At 31.9% G+C, this 24,163-nt stretch overlaps 1 pseudogene; it reads left to right on the forward strand.

Moving 5' to 3' along the window:
- The first annotated feature begins 5,613 nt into the window (after positions 1-5,613).
- Positions 5,614-8,584, forward strand: LOC107510415 (annotated as a pseudogene).
- Positions 8,585-24,163: the final 15,579 nt, after the last annotated feature.

Genomic DNA, 24,163 nt, shown 5'->3' on the forward strand with positions numbered 1-24,163 from the left:
TATACTAAGTGTATGTTAATGCTACATTGATATTAATAGAAGATATATGAAAAATCATTGTTTGAAAAATAAAATAAATGTTTATTCTTGTGTTGACATCATAAAATAAAATTTCAGCATAAGTTCAGAAAATAAGCATATTTTCATGGCTAAAATTTCTTTGAAAATGTTTTTTTAAGATAAAAGAAAAGAAATTATTAAAGTATAAAATGGTAAATTACTTCAAATAGTTTGTGGGACTAAAACGATATGTTGGAAGAAATTAAGGAAAAACTGTTATTTCAAAGCTTCTGCCAGTTCTTTGTGTTCCTAATGCTGGAGACTAAACTTAGATGACTCTTTTGTTTCATACAATGCATTAATCACCCTTGGTTATTAAAAGAAAAGTATTGTCTACAATGAAACTTTAAGATAAAAAGGAGTTGGACTGTTTTGCATGAAAAAGACAACTGGTATTCTAGGTGGGTGTAAGATTATTAGAGCTTTAGAATTTTCCATGATTTTGGACTTTCTGTAGACAGTTTTGGAAACTTTTTATTTTTGTTATTTTAAGATACTGAGACTCAAAAAGGAAGGGATCTTAGGGAAGATATCATATTTATAAATGTGTGTGGTAAAGAGTCAGTCTTGCCACAGAAAATTCAAGAAGCAAGATATATTTTAAAAACTATTAAGTTCCTAATTATAATAGTTGAGTTCTAAATTTTGTTTTCTACTCTAAATTACAAACTCTTTTACTCCATTTTATTAAACATGTGTACCTCCTGCCCACTATCACTACCATATTCCATCCTCCATTTTCCCCTCCCATATTTAATGAAGCTTTAGTTAATTGCTATCTTTATCCATATTTATCTTAGCACTGCCTTGGGAAATAAAAAGATGGTAATAGTCTTTCTGGAAACAAAGAACCCCAGCAAGCAGGAAGAAAAGATTATGGAAACATGTTACTACAATTTGAATCATGAATATAACTTGGTTTTCTGACTAGCTAATATATTCCTAAGGTTTAAAATTCTAAAACTATAAAAAGATACAATGAAAAATGGCCTTTCCAATTCAGATTGCTCTTGCCATCTTCTTTCACAAGGGGAACCACTCATATTTTCTAATATATAAACCTCAAAATTTTCCTGCATATTTAAACAAATACAAGTTTATATATATTCATGTGCCACATAGCAATGTTTTGGTCAATGATAGACCCCATAAGTAATGGTAGTCTCATAAGATTATAATGGAGGCAACTCTCATAAGAGCTGAATTTTCTGTAAGAAGGATATGTGGATTCAAGAGATATTTTTATTCTACTAATATAAGCAATATCTGTGAAGTTTGCAATAGATTCCCTCACCCAAAGAACTCAATTTTGAGTACAGGGTTTACATCCCAGTCAGTAATGCCCTGACCTGTTTCAAAACAAAGGAGCATTCCCCCAGCAATACATATTCATAAGGTGCTACGGCCCTCCCAGATCTAGCTTGATAGTTTTCAGAGTTCATTGTTGTAAATTCTTTGTTGAGGACCTAAGAACCTGTACAAGGATGCAAGTCCATGGGAGCTACCTTAATAAGTGTTAAGTGCCACTACCACATTAGTAAAAGTGTTCTATGATAGCATGGAGTTAGCCTGTCCCAGTACATTGGAAATGCTTTCAGGTTGTAGTGATAGTATAGATCTGTTTCATTTCTTCCATCAATTCAATGCACCAAATACGGTCAGTGGAATAAAAACCAAATTTCCAAAGCCAAAATATTGTTTTCAGTTCTATCCCCTCTCTATGTTAAACATCCCGTTTTTTTCATGAGTGTCACAAATTTCTTTACTCTGGCTGCTGTGCTAACATGTGAGAGCCAAAAACACATTGCCACGACAATCCTGTGTTCGTTAATCTATTCATCTTGATTTCTAATTCCAACTGATTCTTTGGCCACATTTCACTTTCTCCTGACAGTCACTATTATGATGATTTATCCTTACCAAACCAATTCCTCTTCAATATCTTCAATCAATCCCACACCCTCATGGAACGAAATTGACTACTTCACTTTGTGTTTCAGACTCTACTGGAAGAAAGGATGTGATGGGGTGGGATTCTGGGATAGTGTTTATGAAGTCTACAGTTGTGTACAGTAATGCCCTAGGCCTTCACATTCGCTCACCACTGACTCACTCACTCACTCATTCACTCATTCACTCACTCACTCACCCAGAGCAACTTCTGGTCCTGCAAGCTCCATTTATGGTAAGTACCCTATACAAAAGTACTTTTTTTACTTTTATTTTTTACACTGTATTTAACTGTACTTTTTATATGTTTAGATGCACAAATATTTACCATTTATGTTACAATTGCCTGCAGTTATTGGTACGTAATATGCTGATCCGTTCGTAGTCTAGAAATAACAGTTTACACTGTATAAACTAGGTATGAAGAATACTATATCATATAAGTTTGTCTAAGTACACTCCATGATGTTGGCACAATGTTGAAATCACTTAATAATGCATTTCTCAGAATGCATCCCTATCAGTAAGTGATGCTTGACTGTATTTCTAATTACTTACAGTTAAAACAATTTCTATGCACATTTGTCTATCCTATACTTCTTTAAAACTATGTGTTACAAAGCTTCCCATAACAGTATTGAGACTTCTTAGAGCTACATAGTAGTTATATATTAATATGTTATCATTAAATCATAATATTTCAACTATATTTAATTATTTGCTTTAATATAAATAATGTAATAAATATCTATATAAGCACATTTATATATACATTTCCAAATACATTAGTTGGATAAAAATGTGGAAGTGGAATTGCTGATTTAAAAGTTATAGATAGTATTGCTACAATGCTTTCCAGAACTTGCTTTAGTTTATACTCATAAGTCAAGTATAAGGGTTACTCCTTCTTCACAGCCTTGACAAATATAGTCAAAGTTATTCAGATTTACCAAACAGATACATGAAAATATTATTTTTTATATGACAGGTTAAACATTTTCATATGTTTATAATCTCTTAAAAATTTCTATTACTGTTTATGTACTTTCCAATTTTTAGGGGGGCTTAGTTTCGAGAATGTTTTGTATGTTAGGAAGTATAGGCCTTAATCTAAGGTATGGAATGTTATTTTTTTTATTTTGTCTTTCATATTGTGACTGCTTAGGATGTATATGTGTGTGTGTGTGAATACAGAAGGTTTTTTAGAAAATCTATTTCACCAATGTTTTATTTTATCACATTATATTGAGATTTTACTGGAATCAGAGGTAGAAGGACCTTTTATAAAAAAAAAAAAAACTGTGCTAAAAAAATCTAATCTTATGCATATATATATTTTAAAACCAAACTTTTTAAAGCAATTTGGAATTTTTCATGACATATCATATGATGCAGAGATCCAAGTTTACTTTTTGTTTGTGGTTAGAAAAAATCTGTTCAATATCCTAACTTTTCTGTGTTTATAGTAGTAATTTAAGTTTTTATATTATTTTTGTATGTCTTAAGTATTTTATTTTTAAGTTATTTGTAAGATAATATTTTTATTCATAACTAACATTTTTTATGTAATTACTATTTGTATGTATGAACTTAGTTGACATGTATACCCTTGACCTGTCAAAACTCTTATTTTTAATAGTCATTTGCTTTTTTTCTTTCATGCATAGTGACATATTATTTGTGTGAATATTTTATTTTCTCCCTTCAATTTTTATAACTCTTGCTCCCTTCTTTTATTGTTTTGAATAATGCACTTATTTTATTTCTAAATTTAGTTAAATGTCCACTAGAATGTCCCATAAGTATACTTATTTAGGAATTGAAGTAGAGTTATATTATCATATAAATAATATATTTATTCAATCATATAATAATTATAATGAATTGCTTTTCAATTACTTTGTAAATATTTTTTTATCATTTATAGAGATGATCAGATATATTTTTTTAATCTTTTGATCTACAAGGATACCTAGGAGATTTTCCAGATTTGATTCTAGACCACTGCAATAAAGCAAGTATAGAAATATAGCAAGTCATAATATCTTGGCTGGTGGAGGGTCTTGACTTCAATTTGTAAAAAAAAAAAAAAAAAAAAAAAAAAAAAAAAAAAATCCACATTTGTGGAGTGTAATAAAGGCAAGCACAGTAAAACAAGGTATGCCTATCCTAAAATGATGTGTTCCATTTACAATTATTTATTGAACACATCAATAGTTTTCTTAATATTTACCTAAACTTTTATCTCTATTATAAAACTCACTGGGTCAAATATATATTTTACTTTGATATATCCATGTAATTAATTTACTAACTATAGTAGTCAATAATGATGTTCAACAAATATTTCTGGCTTTCTTTCTTCTTGGCATACCATATAAATGTTCTTTCCTAATACTTTTAAAGTTGGGTGCCTAGCAGACATTTTGGTTTACTAGCAGACATTTTATTGTGAAAAATAATTTCAGGGAATAGACATGACGAAACTGGGAGAATAAAACAAGAAAAAAGGGAAGTCAATACGAAAAAAAGTTATTGCAAATAGTCCACTGGGAAACTGGGACTAAGCATTCCAAATTGTTTCTGAGAATTCATGCAAAATCAAAGATGGAGTTGACTGTCTGAAGAGAAGGAGATGGAGTTATTTCTATTCCCTATTACTTATTAGGTAGAAGGGACATTACCCTTTTGCAGGCACTTATTTTTTGTATACCTCAGGACAGCTGAGTAAGCTCCCCTACAAATGCATTTCTGTAGCCATACTTATATAATTTGTTACCTACAGAAAAAGGCAAAGCCTAAAGAAGCACTGAGAGGTTTTGAGATAAGGCATAAAAAATGTGGTTGAAGGCCTTTCTTTAGACAATAAAAATGAGTAGCAAAGTATGCCACTGCTAAGCGGAAACATTAAGAACCACATTTAGCTTCAGTCTTAAGAGAAACTTTTGTTCCTCCCTTTACCTTCTTAGAAAAATTTGAATCAAAGGCCTTGCCCATAGTAAGAGATTATCAGTTATAATCCCTTTTCCACACACCTATATGGCAGGGTAAACTTCTGTTTACTAAATATCTGTTCTTCTTATCATTCTTCAATGACCCATTGAAATCTCCAAGGCACCTTACCTCAACCCTAGCTCAGAACGTCTTATATCTCTGTGTTCTATTTCTATCTCCAAACTGCTCCTGCATGTGGGGCCTCTGATTTTCTGATGTATATGAGGTTCTAAAACATGTGTATGTATTAAATTTGTTTATATTTTCTGTTTTCTGTTTATTTTTCTGTCTTATGTCTATGAGATTATTAGAAGAATCTTGAGGGTAGAGGAAAATGTGTTCCTCCCCGACGATGACTTCTGATTTAGCTTGGATTCACTGAAGGCCAGACTTAAAAAGCAATTGTCCCTTAACAGTCATGCAGATTAAATTGAAACCAAACTTTTATTGTGTTAAACTATTGGATTTGGAAGATTTATTTATTTATTTTTACTTCAGTACTGTCTATTTTAGAAGCATAGTCCAACTTCGTTTTTCAATGTTATCATTTCCTAGCTTAACGGCTTTATTCTAGTGAGGGACAAACTTTCGGTTGCTATAAAGGAAGACATGTACGTCACCGTTGGGGGTAATCCAAATTCCTCCTTGCCCCAGTAGTGCTGAAGACCTCAGTCCTTTCTGCTGATGTAGTAAAGAATTACAGATCAGTGAAGATTTAAAAAAAATTAAGATTTATTGAAGTACATTTCAGAGAGAATTGGGCTACACCAGAGAGGGCTATAGCCTTGCAGAGGTGGGGAGGTCTGTCTTACATTTGGGCAGTTATGGGTGGTCACAAAGGTGGTGCTAGCTGATTGATGCGTGAGGCCATGTTGATTCATAGTTGGCTGTTATATAACCTATTGTTAATGGTATATGTTCCTTTCCAGAATTCATTCTGTTATAATGCAATTCACGAACTTCCAGGACTATGCATGACATTATACTGATGGTATAATGAGGCTGAAGTGAAAAGGTCAGAGTACTCCTTACTGTGCAAGCATTTGTTGCTGGCCTAAAACATTTGCTATGCTATGATCATTTATTTTCTTGTGCTCCAACCTCTTGAGTTATGCTACCAATGTTATCATTTTTATGGTTATGGAGCTGGGCCTTCACTCCTATCACTCTTGGATACCTAACTACCTAACGTATAGATGAGTAAAGGGTAAAAGAGAGGAGAAATAATAGAATCACTGCATCACCATATGCTTGTAGATAGACTTCTGACTACATCAAAAACTAGCATGTGATCTTGGGCAAGTCACTTCATCTAGCTATGGCTCAATTTCTCCATCTTTAAAAAAGTAGCTTGGGTGTCGGGGTAAGATGGGGGGCACTCAAGGGAAGGACAGTAGAGGAAAGAAGGGGTAGCCCTCCCTCTGCACACAGACAGAGCAAGTGGGGGAGGCTCCTCCACTGAGAAACCCAGCATAGCCAGAGGTTGCAGACCCTGTCTCGCCACATTCCGGTTGACTGTGAGCTGAGTCGGGGCGGTGGGGGGGAGGGTATGGTTTCTCCCCCGCTCAGACCTCCAGGGGCTCAATGAGCCTTTCAGTCCAACCTTGTGTGGGAGGTGACACACACCACTTCAGGGTGCGGTCCCCAGTGGGTTAAAGAGAAGGTAGAATGAAGCCTACCGCTGCCTTTCCCTTGTGGGCTGGGTAAGGGGTTCTTGTCCCTGGATGGGAAGCACAGGTCTGAAAACTGCTTTCTGTTGGGGCCACCTGAGAGTTGCTGCTGCCACTTTAGAGAAGCCACTTGACATGGAAAACAGTGTGATGTTGGAGGACTGAGGACAGGCTGTGGGTGAGACTCAGGAGATAGCAGGATGGAGGAAATTAATGAGAAAAAGGCAGCAGCAAAGTCATGGGGAAATAACCTATTTCAAAAGGCCTAGGAAATATCCCTGGCTGGAATGTTAGGTGTGGGTGGGGAAGGAGGATAATATACAGGAAACTGTGACATGTTCTGGGGGAGACCAAGTGTTCCTGAAAGTCTGAGTGACAGTTTCTGGAACCATTGTTATTGGCAGCCCTGTGCCCCTCACACTTTAATGGAAACCTTCCTGTCGGAGAAGTCTAGTAATAGTGAAATACTGTCTGCAAGCATAGTAATTAAATATATGACATAGGAAAGCTACAAGTGCAGACCTAGATGCAATTATCCAATGGATTTCAAGTTTTTTGGGAAATGAACAGGGGAGGAATGTCTCTAAGTTGATAAATAAAATTGCAGTGCATCCTATTATTTACATCACCTTTAAATTTCATTGCTTTTTATGCATGTTTGTCTTGTAGATATGTGGTTGGTGACTTTCTCCCTGAGCTGTACTTAGAGGTAACTGCCTTCTGAAACAGTATCTATTTACAATGGAGTTGCAGTTTCTAGGATTTCAGTCAGTTTTCACAGAAGGTTTGAAGGCTCTGACAGAATTATTTGTCAAAGAAAATCATGAATTACAAATAGCAGGAGGAGCAGTGTGGGATTTGTTAAATGGAGTGAAGCCTCAGGACATAGATTTTTCTACCACTGCCACCCTATGCAGGTGAAGGGGATGTTTCAGTGGTCAGGCTTCAGGTGATAACAAAGGAGAGAAGCAAAAGATGATTCCTATCAGGCTTAATGAAGAAAATTTTGAAATTATTACCTTGTGGATTGATGTCACTGATGGAAGACATGGCTGAGGTAGAATTCACAACCCAGTGGCAGAAAGACTCTGAATGCGGAAATCTCACTATAAATTGTTTTTAGTTTTACTTTATTTGTCTCTTTTAATGGTTGTGAAGATTTAAAAATAAGAAAGATTTGTTGGACATGCTAAACAGAGGATACAAGATTATATTAGAATTTTAAGGTAGTTCAGGTTTTAAAAGAGAGTTGTAGACAAACCTAGTGACTATGATCCTGAGAGCTTGAAAGAAATTGTAGAAAATGCCAAAGGACCAGCGTAATATCAGGAGAGAGAATTTGGGTAGACCTGAAATAAGTTCTTTTTGGTAACCATGTAAATCATTTGATTCACCTCATCTATAATCTTGATGTGGCTATTCATTTAGGTTTACCTACTAATCCAAGTTTAGAAGAATTCAACAGTCAATAAAAATGTTGAAAGTTTTCACCAAATCCAATAAAAAGTAGCCTCATTTTTCAAGGTGCAGAATGATGTCACAAAATTGAATTTGAGGTTGGAGATTTCAAAAGAAACCCTTGGTTTGTTTATAGTTAAAAACGGGACATGTTTAATTAAAACAACTGTGTAGTACCACTGAAGCTCTATCAACACTTCATTATAGATTCTAGGGTATTTGATGCAATTCTCATGTCTGTGAACTAACGAAATACTAAGGAGAGCATGATCTTCTAAAGGAAATGCAGCAGTGGTCATTCCTCCATTTCCTATGGGTGGCCATGACATCAGAAAAGTGGGTATTTTTTTCAGGAAAAGAAACTGGGGTACTATTGTAACCTTACGAAAACACTTGAAAAAAGTGGTCACCAAATGGAAAATCATAAACTTTTGAATTACATAAAGACCTAAAATCGATGAAAGCTAGCTACCAAAAGCCAGGAAATTTTTGGTAAGATGCCCTCCAACACTTAGTGAGATTTAAGAGACTTGAATATGTAGCTGAATAAAAGCCAGTTTAGAGAACCTCATCAGAATAATAAAGTTCTTCTTGTGTGAAACATAATTATATTTCAGACACTAAACTGAAATCTACCACCTCTTAATCTGATTTATATCACTGAACTTTATAATTCTTTTAGGATAGTTCCTAAGAAAAGTATAGTTGGCTTCACCTATTTTAATATGGCTAGGCTTCCCAACCCGCACCCTTGTACCCCCGCTGCATAGGGCAGTACTAACACTGATCTTGAAGAAAAAATGTTACTTAGTGTTTGCAATTGAAATAAATGGGTTATTTTATATAACAAAATTCTATGATTAGTGTCAGTTTTTATCTGAATTCTAGAATAAACTTTTACTTGAAAGTAATTTTTTTTTTTTTTTTTTTTTTTTTTAAAAAGGGAGCTTAGTCTAGGTTTTGAAAGTGGCCCTGGACTAACATCATTATCATCACCTGTGAACTCATGAGACATGCAAATTCTCAGATCTCACTCATTGCTAAGAAACAACTCTGGTGGTGGAGCTCAGCATTCCGTATTTTAACAAGTCCTCCAGGTGATTCTGGTGGACAAGTTTGAGAACAGCTGTGAACAATCTCATTATAAAAGCTCACTGGAATCTCAGCTACTAGAGCTAATGCTGCAGAAAAACCGAAACAGCTAGATCTTACTGTTGCCAGAGGTCACTTCCAGATGGTAAGTTTGAGTCTAAGATTCTACCTGGTTTTATATATTACTTCTTGAATTTTTGCATTAATTTAACACTGATAGCCTATAGATATCAAATTTCGGTTTACCTTTAAAAATACAGGATGCCAAGTAAAAACAGTTCCAGCAGTAGTACCAACCTGGAGCTTTCATTTTAGATCCAGAAAAATAAGCATTTACAGCCATGAGTATTCAGCATATGATTTTCATAGGTGCAAAATGAATGTTCATGTTGGGTATTGTTGAAAAATAACTAAAGTTGATATGGTGTTACAAATTTTAACAATTCATGAAGCAAGTAGTCTCCTTTAGGGAGAACTGTAAAATGGGCCAGAAGGCAGGAAGCTCTTCTAGGGTAAATAAAAAGCAAGGAAGAGAAAAATGGAAAATATATGATTGGCTGAGGCCAAATAGTCAACCGCGTTTGGGGTGAGATAGAACAAGAAAATAAGTATAAAGACCAGAGCTGGCTTGGCGTTTGGCGATTGGCTATATGTATTGGGTTTGATCAAGTCGAGCATTTACAAGAACACGAAGGTAAATTCTGAGTTTCAGTTTGCTGATACGGCACCTTGGACAGGTGTGGCTCTGTCTTGGACTTGAAAATTCATTTCAATATTGTCGACTTCTTTTTGTAGTCTTGAGTTTTCTATTCTTAGCATGGTAGAGGCAGTATTGCCTCATGGAAGATTTTTAAATAATGAAACATAGCTTATCCTTTTTAGTACATTGATATTTTACTAAAGATTTTTTTTGAACAAATTTTTGAGTGAATTTGGTCTGTGAGAGAGAGGGGGAGAAAGAGAAAGTGAATATCTGTATTTAGAACAATCTTTTTCTGATATCTTAAATTAGTTATCTGAACATTTGGTAGTCATCTTTGAAACCATCTAACTCTATTAATTTAATTTAATTTTTGAAAAATGTTATTTACTAATCGACAAATTTTGTAATTTATCTATGGAAATTATTTTTAGATGTTTTTCCCATCTGAAATATACTTAGATATTTCCCAAATATTTTCAAAATTTTTTCAGAATATTAGAAAAATTGTTATGATACTCATAATTCCTTCCATTTTTGTATCTTTTATCCTTATCTTTTTTTTGCATTTTACATTCTTTCTGCATTATTAAAGTTTTTGAAATAGTTTATAAATTAAAAAATTAAAAGCCTTTTTTTTTCTTTTGGAATTCATTTAGATTTGTACTGTTTTCTAAAGTAATTTCTGATTTTAATCATGTTCTATGTTTGATCTTCCTACTATTTGTTTTAATAATTTCTCATCTTTTATAAAATGCTTAATTTAGTTGTTTTTGTTCATTCTTTTGTGAATATAAATATTAATTCCATCACTTTATTTCTATTTACCTTTGAGAAGCATTTTATCTTATTAACTAGTTTTTGGTACATACTGTTTAAATTATTAAATTTTTATGTCAGCTTCTCTCTCTGATACAAGTATTTAACAATACTTTTTAATTAGGAGAAGGTAGAGCTTTTTTGTTCAAATTTAAGTTTTGTTGCAGTAGAAGCATGTAATATTTTCTATAGTTCATCTATATCTATGAAATTACTGAATATGATGAGATTAACTTTGTAGCATAAATCATAGTCAATTTCCAAAGATGATGTATTTAGTTTTTTAAAGAGAAACAATTAACTAAATCTAAATGAATAATTTTAAGTCTTCTATATATCTAAATGTTTTTCCTTAACTTGTTCAAGTCATGTGTCGAGAAAGGCGAATTAAAATCTTGTATTTGCCCCAACATGTAAAACCCCCCAAATGATGAAATGGCAAATAAAATATGGGACAACTATACAATGAAATATTCAGTAGTTAAAAAAATAATGAAGTACTTATCTATGCTACTACATAGATAAATCTGGAAAATGAGTAAAAGAAGTCAGTTTCCTATGATTCCATTTATGAAAAATGCCAAGAATAAGCAAATTTATAGAGACAGAAAGTAGATTAGTAGTTTTTCTAGTTTCCTTAGAGGAAAGTGGAATGACTGTTAATGGGTGTTGTGTTTATTTTGGGGGTAATAAAAATATTAAAAATGATTATGGTAAAAAAAATGATGGTGAATTCACAGCTTTTTAAATATACTAAAAGCTATTGAACTGTATGCTTTAAATAGACTGATTATATGTCAATTATATTTCAGTAAAGGTGTTAAGAAAAAGATCTTGTATATTCCTATTGTATTTCTTTAATCAACATATAACTTCACATATAACATTGTGTAAATTTAAGGTGTACAACATGTTGATCTGATACACTTGTATATTGTAATATGATTGCCATTGTAGCAATAATTAGCACATCTTTAACATCAGATGATTATCATTTTTTTCCCCCCAGTGGTTGAAATCATTAGAATCTAGTCTCCTAGCAAGTTTGATGCTTATTATATAATATTGCTTTCTGTATTTACTAAACTGTATCAAATCTCCAGGGATGATTTATTACTCCTGGCAAGTTTGTACCCTTAAACAACATCTATCCTATTCCCTTAACTTCCATCCACTGGTAACCACCATTTTACTCTTATTTTATGATTTTTGCTTGCTTAGATTCTACATGTAAGTGATAATAATACAGTATTTATCTTTCTCTGATTTACTTCACTTAGTTTTCTCAGTACCATTTGTTGAAGAGACTATCCTTTCTCCATTGGGTATTCTTGGCCAATATTAGTGACCATATATTCTGAGGTTTAATTCTGGGCTCTCTGTTTTATTTGCCTATTTTTATGCCAATACGATACTATTTAATTATTTTAGCACAGTTTGAAAGCAGGAAGTGTGATGCTTCCAGGTTTGTACTTTCTCAAGTTTGTAAGATTGTTTTGGTTATTCGGGGTCTTTAGAGTTCCCTATGAATTGTAGAATGGTTTGTTTGTTTGTTTGTTCGTTTTGTAAAGAACAGAATTGACATTTTGATAGTCTATATTATATATTTTGGTAGTGTGGACATTTTAACAATATTGATTTTTACAATTCATTAGCACAGGATGTCTTTCCATTTGTTTGTAGCTTCTTTGATTTCTCTTACCAACGTACTGAAGTTTTTGTTGTATAGATCATTCATTTCCTTGGTTAAATTTATTCCTTGGCATTTTATTGTTTTTGTGTTATTGTGAATGGGATGGTTTTCTTTATTTTTTTGATGTTTTATTATTAGTGTGTAGAAATGAAACTGATTTCTGTCTGTTGGTTTTATATTTTAATTGTTGACTAGTTCCAAAAGTTTTTGGAATTTTTCTCTATGTAAAATTATATCATTTGCAAATAATGACAATTTTAACATTTTTATTTCCAGTGAGGATGTTTTTAATTTCTATATCTTGCATAATCACTCTAGATATAAGTTCCAGTACTGTATTAAATAAAGTGGTGAGCATGGACATCCTTGTTTAGTTCCTGATCTTAAAGGAAAAGTTTAGTTTTTTCACCATTAAGTATAATGTTAGCTGTGATTTTGTTGTCTATGGTCCTCATTGTATTCTATATGCAATCTGTTAAGGATTTTTATCATAAAAAGTTGCTGTGTTTTGTCAAATGCTTTTCTGAATCTATTTAGTTGAAAATGTGATTTTTATTTTTCACCTCTTAATGTTATGTTTTACATTTGTTGATTTGCATATGTTGAACCATTCTGGCACCCACTTGGTCATGGTGTACAATTCTTTTAATTTATTCTTAAATTCAGCTTGCTAATGTTTTGTTGAAAAATTTTAAATATGTATTCATCAGGGATATTTGTCTTTAGTTTTCTTAGATTTGTCTGGCTTTGATATCAGAGTAATGCTGGATTTCTAGAATAAGTTTGGAAATATTCCCTACTTTTCAATTTTTTGGAAAAGTTTGATTAGAGTGATATTAATTCTGTAAATATTTGATAGAATTTGCCAATAAAGTAATCCAATCCTGGGTTTTCTCTATTGGGAAGTTTTTGATTACTGATTCAATCCCTCTATTTGTTATTAGTCCATTCAGATTTTCTACTTCTTACCAATTCAGTCTTTATAAATTATTTGTTTCTAAAACTTGGTACAACTTTACCGGGTTATCTAATTCATTGGCACATATATTGTTTATGGTAGTCTCTTATGATACAATGTATTTTAGTATAATTAGTTTTAATGTCACCTCCTTAGTTTCTAAGTTTGCGTCTTTTTTTCTTCATTAACCTAGCTAAAGATTTCTCAATTTTGTTTTATCTTTTTGAAAAAAAAAATCTTGGTTTTATTGATTTTTTAAAAATATATTTTTTGCTTATATCTTTATTATTTCCTTCCTTCTGCTAACTTTGGGCTTAATATGTGATTTTTCTAGGTTCTTGAGATATAAACTTAAGTTGTTTGTGTTTTTCTAATTTTTTAATATATGTATTTATTGCTAATTTTCCTCTTAGAACTGCTTTTAATTTTCCTCTTAGAACAGCCTCCCATAAGATTAGGTATGCTGTTACCATTTTCATTTACTTTGCGATTTAAAAAAAAAAAATTTCATATAATTTCTTCTATGTCTTACTGGTTGTTTAGAACTATGTCCTCTAGTTTACACATATTTTTACATTTCCAGCATTTTTCTCATAGATTGCTAGTTTTATACCATTGTAGTAAAAAAAAAAAATGTTGATATAAGTTCAATCTTCTTAAATTTTCATATAACATGTTTTTCAAATGATCCATCCTGAAGAATATTCTGTGTGCACTTGAGAAGATTGTGTGTCCTTCTGCTGTTGGATGGAAAGTTATCTGTCTGTTTCTATATATGTCCGTTACATCAATTTTGTTTTAAACTATTGTTCAATTCCAATGTTCCCCTCTTTATTTTATTATCTGAATGATCTATCCTTTGCTGAAAGTGGGATATCGAAGTCCTCTACTACTGTTGTATTGTCTATCCCTCCCTTCAGATCTGTTAGCATTTGTTTGATATGTTTAGGTGCTCCAATGTTGGGTGTGTATATATTTATAATTGTTACATCTTCTTGAAGTACTGAACCCTTTATCATTATGTAATGACCTTCTTTGTCTCCTGTTACAATTTTTGGCTTAAGGTCTATTTATCAGATTTAAGCAAGGCTACCTTCACTTTCTTTTGATTTCTAATTGCATGGAATAGTTTCTTTCACCTCTACATTTTGAGGCTATTTATATCTGTACAGCTGAAGTGAAAGTCTAGTAGAATCTTATTTTTTCCTTTCAGTCAGTCTATGCCTTTTGATTTATGAATTCAATTCATTCACATTTAGAATGATTATTGATTCGTAAGGACTTACTACTGGCAATCTTTGCCTCTGGTTGTTTGATATCACCATTGTTTCATTTTTATTCTGTTTCTGCCTATCTTTGTTAATTGATAGTTTTCTATAATGATATTCTCTGTTTCCCCTTCATTGTGATCCATGACTCTAACTTTTTGGTTACAGTGAGGCTTATATAAAATATCTTATAGGAAAAAAATCTTTTATGCTGCTAGCAACTTATCTTTATTCACCTATAAAGGCTCCACCCTTTTACTTCTCCCCTTTTATATTTTTGATGTCACAGTGTACCTCCATTTATGCCATGTGTTTGTTAACAAATTATACTAGCTATGGTTATTTTTAATATTGTTTTTCTTTAACCTTTATACTATAATTAAGTGGCTAATATACCAGCCTAATATAGAGTTACAGTTTTCTAAATACTGACCACTCTTTAGTTTACCAGTGTGTTGTGTACTTTTATATGTTTTCATGTTACTGATTAGTGTCTTTTCATTTCAGTTTGAAAAACTTCTTTCAATATTTCTTGCAAGGGTGATGTAGTGACAGTGAACTCCCTCAGCTTTTGTTTGTCAAGGAAAGCTTTTATTCTCCTTTCATATCTGAAGGCTAACTTTAACAGATAATGTGTTCTTGGCTTCCAATTTTTATCTTTCAACAATTTAAATTAGTCATTGTACTTCCTCTCGGCCTATGGAGTTTCTGCTGAAAAATACACGGATAGATTAATAAGGATTTATTTTGTAAGTCACTTTCTTTTTATCCTTGGCTGCCTTTAAGATTCTTTATCGATAACTTTTGATAGTTTCATCATACTGTCTTGGAGAAGGTGTTTGACATTAAGATAATAGTGTCCTGTTAGTTTTGTGCACTTATAGGTCTAAGTTTTTCCAGAGGTTTGGAAAGTTCTCAGCTATTTTTTTAAATAAACTCTTTGCCACCTTGCCCCTCTCTTCTTCTGGAATCCTGGTTACTCTTAATATTTTCATTTCTGGTCGGATCTCATATCTCTCATAGGATTTCTTCTTATTTATTTTTTTTTTAATTTTAGTTCCCAAATCTCTTCTCTGTTATTTTCATATTCTTATTTTCCAAGTCACTCGTTCTTTCTCTCATTTGGTCTGCTTTGTTACTGATACTCTCTGTTGCATTATTTATCTGATTTATTGGATTCTTCAGTTCCAGAATTTCTGTTTGATTCATTTTTATAATCTTAATCTCTGGTAAAACAAACAAACAAACAAAAAAAAACCCTCTCTTTTCTTCATTAATTTTATTTCTGACTTTATTAAATCTTTCTAAGTTTTCTCATAGCATGTTGAATTTATTTATAACAGCTATTTTGAATTATCAGTTAGATCTCAATATTTCATGCATCTGAGTTTAGTTGCTCAGGAATAAAATCACATTCCTTGATTTTTTTTGTTCATATTGTTTGTTGGTATGTGCTTCTGCTTTTGCATTTGAAGTGGTAGATACCTCTTTAAGTTTTTATGACTTCTTTGGTTTTTACGGTTCAACAGGCTATCAAAAACCTTAGTTCTGAATTTCAGAAGATGGAATTATTATTCAAGTTTGTGGTTTCTCACCTGCCCATTGATCTTGACTTATTTTCTGAGCACACTCATTCCCTGCCTATTAGTTCTTGCTCTTCCTGAAGGACTAGAAAGCACAATCAGCAGTGAAGTAGGTTTAGCACTTGGGGGTTTGGGGTACCAAAGGGCCTAGTGGAGTCATTCCAGGGTAGGGTACCCCCAGAGGCCTATGGACGGACTTCCCGCTGATGTCCTGAAGTGAATAGCAAGGAAACATTCCTTAAATCCTTTTTCCTTTTAGAAAATTGCAGCTGGCCACCAGTGTTAATTTAACATCATGTGCAAGAATGCTACATTTTCTAGGATTTGACCTTTTTAGCAATCAAGAATTACTATATTTTGTAAGTGGAAATACAACTACTAAAAACATAATGTTATAAATAGAATGATTACTTTTATTTCTGAAGACTATCGATATTCTAGAGTGATGCAAAAATAATAAAGCAAGATATTTTGTTGTAAAGTTTAAGGGTGAGGTTAGGACTGTTAAACCATGAGTTTTCTTAGGGTAAATGCTACAGCTGCAAATTGCCTCTGGTGAGTATTTTTGGGGCAAGCAGGAAATGGATTAATGTGATTCGATATATATATTTTTTCTTCTTCAGCCTCTCCCGAGGCATGGATATCTCTCATCAGAAATTCTGGGGCTGTTGGAGAGAAATGTGTTTTTCCAGCTGCAACCTGCATAAGTGGGGTAGCTGGGCAATTACAGCTTTCTCTTTTCACCTTCTCTGTGGGTGAGATCATCACTTTCTACCTCCTCTAAGGGGAGGGTCACCACTGCTGCTACCAGAAACCTTAGCCCAGTTGCAGTGTCATCCTAGGGATGAGGATGACTCTGGTGAGTTCCTCCTTCTCCTTTGCATCCAAACTCATTTTTATTCTGCTCCAGCAGCATGCTGGAATCTACACTCAGGCGATTTGGACTTCTACGAATTCTCTCTCATGTATGGATAGCTGCCTACTTTTGCATTCTCAAGTTTCCCCTCAAACCACGACCCCCCCCCCAAAAAAAAATGTGAGTGCAGGTGGGGCAATTTTGCCAACTCCCTTGGATCCACGATCCTTAGTGAGCTATTATTTATTTTCAGATGCATACCTAAGCTAGAATCCTTCCACATCCTTTGGTGTATGGTGCAGGTCACTTTTATTTGATTGTAGATGTCTAATTAATTGTTTTTAAAGACAGGGCAAAGAAAAGAAAAATGGCTTACATTGCCATGTTGCTGGTGTCACTTTCCCTTATTGTACTTATATATCATCTTTTTTCTCCAATTTTTGCTCTATTTTGTGGTTTGCATATTATAAATGGAATAATAAATTGATATGACATGTTTATCTTTTGTTCCTCATATCACTTGTCTTCTCTATTTTAATATTTTGAGAACAAAATCTTCACTATGTGTTACATTAAAAAAAATGTTTTGTGCAGTTCTTTTATCTATAGGAATATTTAAATTTTCTACTCTTTATCTTTTGTGAAAATTGCAACTTTATATAATACCTTTAGTAATCTATTATTTGGATGATATATTTTCTTTGCAAAAAGAAAAAACAGAAGATGGGAAAAAATAATACAATTTGTATGTTGTCTCTTCTTCCCACATCCAAATTCTCTCCTCAAATAACAACAGCCAAAATCATTAAATTTTTAGAGTTTGTATAATTAACATTTTCACTAGGTTTTTTCAGCTTCAAACATTATTCCTTGATATCTGGCTGTTATACAAGAGCAAATAATCAGCAAATTTATTCTCAAACTTTTATTGATAAACTACTAATTTTCTTACAGAAGGTATTTCTATACTTTAGTGGCTAAAATATTTAGGCACTCGCTTCTCACTCTACATTTCACATTTGTTTCTATTTTATTTTCATGATTAAATATACTCAATATTCATTATAATTTCATCAGCATCTTTTAAATGTTTATCATTTAGTACTTTCTATTTAAGAAGTCTCATATAATAATTTTTTAAATATTTACAGGTTAAAAACACATTTTTATAACTTTCATAACTGAAGTTTAGTTAGTTGTATATAGAGATAAATCTTACTTCTTGAGAGTTTTATAAATTGTATTAGTGTTTTGAAGTTTAGTGTGTTTGTATGATGTTTTCTCATTACTACCTCCATTTTTTTCTTTATTTTCTTTCTATATTTAAATCTCATTAATTTTTAATTCAATATCACAGTTCAGTTAAACTCTGGATCAGTTTTACCTAACATATTATATTTTCTTGTCACAACTATTTTTTTTTCTCTTGCATAAGTTAGATACTTATTGAGTATGAGAAGTATTCTAGGCTTGTAGATGTTACACATTCTGTTGAATTACTTTAAATATTTTCATTTGGTTCCCTTTGGATCTCAAACCTTATTAACTTCTTTTTGTTTCTATTTTATTTTACTTGCTTTTGCGTTGCTATTCTGGTGAGTGTCTTCAACAATCGTATAATTTATACTTATTTTCAATACTGTTAATTAGTATTTTCATTCAATTTTTGAGTGAGTTTCTGTTTTATATTGTCTTTAAATGAAATTAAATTTTTTTATCACCTCTTTGTAGGAAGTTCTTTGGAGTAAGATGATACATTTGAACCTAAGAATTTCTCCTTCTATACTTTTACAGAAAGTTTTTCGGGAAAACCACTTCTCTGTGGGTTTCTTTGTGTTATTTATTTGCTAAAATTATAACTCCAAATTAATTTTGTTATGGAAAGCCAACTCATGCAAGATGGGTTTAAAAATGATACATGTAAATTAAAAAAAAGTTTTGAATTTATTTAAATTGTTATCAAGCTGAGAAACAGTTTTGAAAGAAATTTATTGTGTCAAAAATACCTATACATACTATTTGAACATAAACTAGCTACTGAATGACATAATTAGAGAATTAGTTGTATAAAAAAGATCCAATTTTAGTGTCTTCAAATCTTGATATACTGTAATGACAGGAAGCAGGAGACTATAGGTGGGATATCAATTGAATGAAAATAATCCCACTGTACAGATAATTTGTCTGAATGTATTTCCAGTAGTATTCAAACATAAGGAGTAAATATATCTACTCATTGAGAAAGAATGCAGGCTTTGGATCCAGATTCCCAGAAGCTGAAACCTGGTCCTACAATTTCATAACTGCATGACTCTAGATTATATTTTGGGCTCTGTCAATCAGTTCTTCATCTGAAAAATCAACTAATAACGGTGTTTACCTTAAAGTTATAAAAATTAAACTAGCAATGAAAAAATTGAAATAAAAATTAAACTTATAATGAAAAAATTGTACTTAGTAAATGCTTAATAAATGTTAGCTGGATTGATATCTTGGTCTACGATTTTTGTGAGATTTGAAATTAAGAATAAAACAAACAGTTGGTGAGGAATCTATAAATGCTTTCCTCTAATAACCAAATGCTACTGATTTAGGAAAACTGATTTTATGGTTAGTGTTCAATATATCTAATAATTTTAATAATGCTAGAAAAGATAACAAATTTATACATTCCAAAAGTGTGAATTATAAAAATTGCAAGTAGAATGACAGCTATATAATATGCTTTTATTATTAAAGAACTTATTCTCTTTAAATTATAGTGGAATTACATATAAGTCATGCTACACTGAGAATATATACACACATACTTTATAATAACATTTGTAAATCAGCACATATCCTTTATACTACATAAAAGAGAGATGGAAACAATTTTAAAATTCCTTAACTTATTTATTCATAAAAATCTGGTTTTTCCCCCATCTCCACTTATCCCATCTTTTCACTTGTAGATTTTGTTTTCCTTGTGTGTGTGTGTGTGTGCGTAGTAGTTATAATAGATAGAAGTTTGGGGAGTATAGTTGGTGTAGATATGGTAAGACATTTTGGAAGGTTTTTTTTGTCTGTTTGCTTATTCAAAATGTTTATTTTTCCAATGGAAGATTATATTTTATACCCAGAAAAATAAGTTCTAATTTTTTACAACTTTTTATGGTGATGTTTAACACATTTTTTCTCCATTTATAGGTTATCTTTAACTAATTTTTGTGTTTGCAGTCATTTTTTTCCTTCTGTTTCCATTAACTCTCCCCAAAATAGAATTAAAATTCATTTAGACATTTACTTATAGACTATATTGCAGAACATTATATTTGATTTTAAAATGTATTTTGTTCTTCTAAAAGGTTTTGTTTAAAATAGAAGCGATATAATATTTTGACCCAATTCACCACTAGACTATATTTATTTACAAAGTAAGATTTTACCAAAGCTTAGACAAATATCTTTGCTTTTAATAAATGGATGATGTCTATTAATTGTTGTTCTGTTATGTCACGCTAATATAGCATCATTTATTATTCAGGTGCCAGATAAACTCTGACAGATGGAATATCAGTGTAGCTAATGTTGGATGATATAAGCATTGCAAGCATAATAGTAATGTGTTAGCTGTGATACTGGCATTTGAAACCATAGAAGTCATCTTGGCAGGAGCAGAGGTGCTATAATAACTAGCTGACTGTCTATGGCCAACCAAGCACATGGCTGTCAGTCATATCATTATTTGGAAAGAAGAAATATTCAAAACTTTAAAACTGGCCAATGTATATTTTTATTTAAACCCAACTCTGAATTTTGTCAAGTCCATATGCTTTATTCTGTTTGCCTTGTTGTTCATGTAACTTTTAAGATAAGAGGACATCTGCTAACTTTGGCTCAGAATACTATGCGAACTTATTCTCAGCCATTCTGCCCTTGACAAAATTATCTACAAACAACAACAAAAAAAACCTTTCAGGATGCTGCAGGCCTAGTCAGTCATTTCATATAATTCAATGTGTCTGTAAGATCTTTCTTTTTCTTTTTAAATGATTTTTAGTTGGTTTTTCAGAGTTACAATTGCAGGTTGTTTCCTCTCTGAAATCTCTGAACAAAATGGCCTTAAGCATGCTCCAAGAACAAGCTGCTCTTTGGCATAAGCCATTTGACATTCATCCTACTTCCTGAAACTTGATTCATCTGGACTGTGACATCTCACTGAATTTAGCCAGAAGCTAGAGAATTTGCCTTCTAGCATTTATTTTTATTTTTTATGCATCTCCTGGACTTGGATATAGATTTCTTTACATTCTGACCTTCAGCTTCTGCTGAGGTCTGGTGGACATTGTGTTTCTGAGGCATAAAAAGTCACCTAACATTGCAATGTCTAATATGCTTTGTGCTTGGGTAATATTGATTTCAACTGACACAGAAAAATACTAAGTCATGCATGTTTTATGCTGTTTAGTGTGTTCATTCTCTTTGTAAGAATAAAAGTTCAGATTACAAAGGAGAAGCTGGCTGTTATAGTTGAGAAAAAAAAAAAAAAAAAACAAGTCCTATTTAGTTACCATATTGAATTGCACTATATTCTATGCCCTATAGTGAAAGGATAAATATGTTGTCTTTTCAGTGTCTTATGTGAAAAGTTTCTTTCAAATATGTGGTAGTCCTTTAGCAGTATCTTGTTTTAACTTCAGTAATGTGCCAAAAATCCCAAAGGAAAACAGAATACACTCAATGTTTAAGATGTCAGACCTGGTATTATGGTAAAATTATTATTAAGAGAATGATAATCAGGTAAAATATAATAGAATTTAAATTTTCATTATCACTGTTTTCAATGCCTTAGAAATTTTCTATTTCATAAAAAATTTAAAATGTTTTAAATTGGATTGGATATATATTTCTAAACCTGTTGTCCTGCATGGCACATTATTTTTTAATTGTTAAATTTTGTAGTTCTATAGTATTTGAGAGAATTGTTAAGATTTGCTTAATATCTTCACATCACTAGATATCAAAATTAAACTTTTATTGGCAAGTATAATTTATATCAACCCTTACTTTACAGTTATGATAATCTGTTTTGTTCAATGTAAATTGTCCAGAAAAGTATACCTGACAATTGTTTTTGGTAAATATTTGCTTGAAACAGCATAGTATCTGATTTGAGATAGGTGAAGCAGCTGTTTTAGCTTCACAGAAAATGTTGCCAGAAAGAAATTGTATCCCCAAGGTGTGGGCTGAGTTACAGCTTTAAAAAATTAAATTAGCTCAGCACACGTTTGGCTCCCCTGTTACTTGGCTTCCTTGCACCATGGCCCTCCACCATGGTTTTCTATTTGTTTGGCCCCAACTCTTCTGTAGTTTATTGACAGTAGCATGATAAATCACAGTTTCCACTGGGCACCATACCTGCTCACATGGTCTTAGTCTCTGTAAGGGGGCCAATAGTTCTCATGCAGGATTGTGAAATTACTCTTTCAAAAGCTCAGAAATCGATATTCTATGAAACTATTCTTAATCCAGGCAGTAATGTGAAGGGAGTTGTGACTCTTCCCTCAGAAATAACTAAATCCTTATTTTGAGGTGGCATCTGTTCATCTTTGTGTGAGACTAACATGTCAGAAATATATCATGCATGGAGGAGATGATAAATATAACTATGGAATGGGGGTGTACACATTCTCATTTTTAATTTTTAGGAATATTTTAGGTTACTGTTTATTAATTTCTTAGAATTTCACATCAATTCAAAATGGCAATAATAGAAAATGTTAATTAAATCTGAAGCAATTGAATGAAATCCCATTTGATTTTCATTGGTGCTTATAAATTTACCTTATATGTGTGTGGGGGGAGAGTATCATGTTACTTGAATTATATGTATGAATTCTTTACCTTCAGCTACAGTCCAATTAAATTTTAATTATATCATGTGTCTTGAATTTACAAATAACTAAAGAAACCCTATTATGAAAAACCATAACACTATCATAGAATAAAAGTATAGTCACTATGGCTAATTGGAGAGGAATGTCATTAAATCACAATGAAATATAAATCTAAATGTACACAAGGCAATAGAAGAAAATGAATAATGGAATGTCTGCTAAATTAGCATGAGTTATCTGTGTTACCTCTATTCTAATTAATGAGTGATAGAACATTTAATTCTCAAACATGAAAAAAATTAGGATCTGTTTATATTAACTAAATACAAAATATCTATATTTAATATTTTAGCTGTTATATAAAAAAAGATAATTAACCTCTGACTTTTCAAAGCATTGCTTATAGATTGGATGTTCAAATTAGGAACTGCATTGTTTCAAAACAAGTTTTCTACTAGTTTGTGTCATACTAATTGATTGAACTATGTTTTTAAATAGAGAATTACATTCTACAGTGACATATACATGATAAATATGTTAAAGTAAAATAAAATTTTCATAGTTTTAAAAGGCAAGAGGTCAAATGAATTGAATGAGGTTCATGGCTCTTTTCAATGCAATTTTGTTACTCATGGTTTTACCAAGGGTAGTTTGATTTGTTTTCTCAGTGCTGTCACTAACATAGAACTCAATGTTACATGACACTTTTCCAGTGGTATATAACATAAATCTTATTTTGTCTAGATTCTGAAGAAACCTTAGAATAGATAAATTCCTTGCAGCCTGATTCATTTCTGGTATTAATTTCTAAAAATCTAGAATAAGATGACAGTATTTCAAGTTATTAAATACTTTAAAAATATTCTGGTTGAATTATTTTTTTATTCACACTAAATTTTGACACCAAGCAGACTTTACTGAATTTTAGGTTATAAAGTGTTTATGAAAGCATAAGTTAAAAATTTATGTTCTAATCTTTTGGCTCTGTCATCAATTTGTCTGAGAACTAATGATAATTTTTTGCCTTATGTACGAATATGGATTATGAAAATATAACTGGATATCTACCCTCAAAAAGTCTATTCTCAAAAAAAACCCCAACCCAACTTCATATGAAACAAAATTCCTTAATCCCCCTTTATTTTCATTTTGTAATGATAGTGGGAACATTAAGCCATATTGA

This window comes from Rousettus aegyptiacus, unplaced genomic scaffold (assembly GCF_014176215.1).
Source record: "Rousettus aegyptiacus isolate mRouAeg1 unplaced genomic scaffold, mRouAeg1.p scaffold_m13_p_4, whole genome shotgun sequence".
NCBI classification, from domain to species: domain Eukaryota; kingdom Metazoa; phylum Chordata; class Mammalia; order Chiroptera; family Pteropodidae; genus Rousettus; species Rousettus aegyptiacus.